Source organism: Hyla sarda, chromosome 7 (assembly GCF_029499605.1).
Source record: "Hyla sarda isolate aHylSar1 chromosome 7, aHylSar1.hap1, whole genome shotgun sequence".
Taxonomy (NCBI): Eukaryota; Metazoa; Chordata; class Amphibia; order Anura; family Hylidae; genus Hyla; species Hyla sarda.
The window spans coordinates 182,728,377-182,728,835 of NC_079195.1; positions in this window are offsets into that span (position 1 = coordinate 182,728,377).

A 459-nucleotide genomic window follows, 5' to 3' on the forward strand; every position below is an offset into this window, starting at 1 on the left:
GGAAAAAATCATAACTACCATTTTTATCGGCGTATAACATGCATTTTTTAGGCAAAATTTTTTTGTCTAAAGTCTATCTGCATGTTATACGCTGATAAGCCGCTGCAGTTCATTGATTTAAAGCGGGCGCTTTAAATCAATGAACTGCAGCGGCTTTTGCAGGTGCAGAGACCTGCCGTCGCTGCCGGCTTCTCTGCCCCTGCCTGTCCTGGGGTCCAGAGACTGCCGGCACCGCTGCCCCATTGCCTCCCCCCCCATCCCCGGTTTTTCTGACCCCGCACAAGCCCCCAAGAAAGGCAGGGGGAGAGAGGCCGTCGCTGCCCACTTCTCTCCCCCTGCCTTTCCTGGGGTCTAGAGCCCTGCTGCCGCCACTTCTCTCCCACTGGCTATTGGCGCCGCTGCCCCGTTGCCTCCCCCCATCCCCGATTGTATAATTACCTGTTGCCGGGTTCGGGTCCG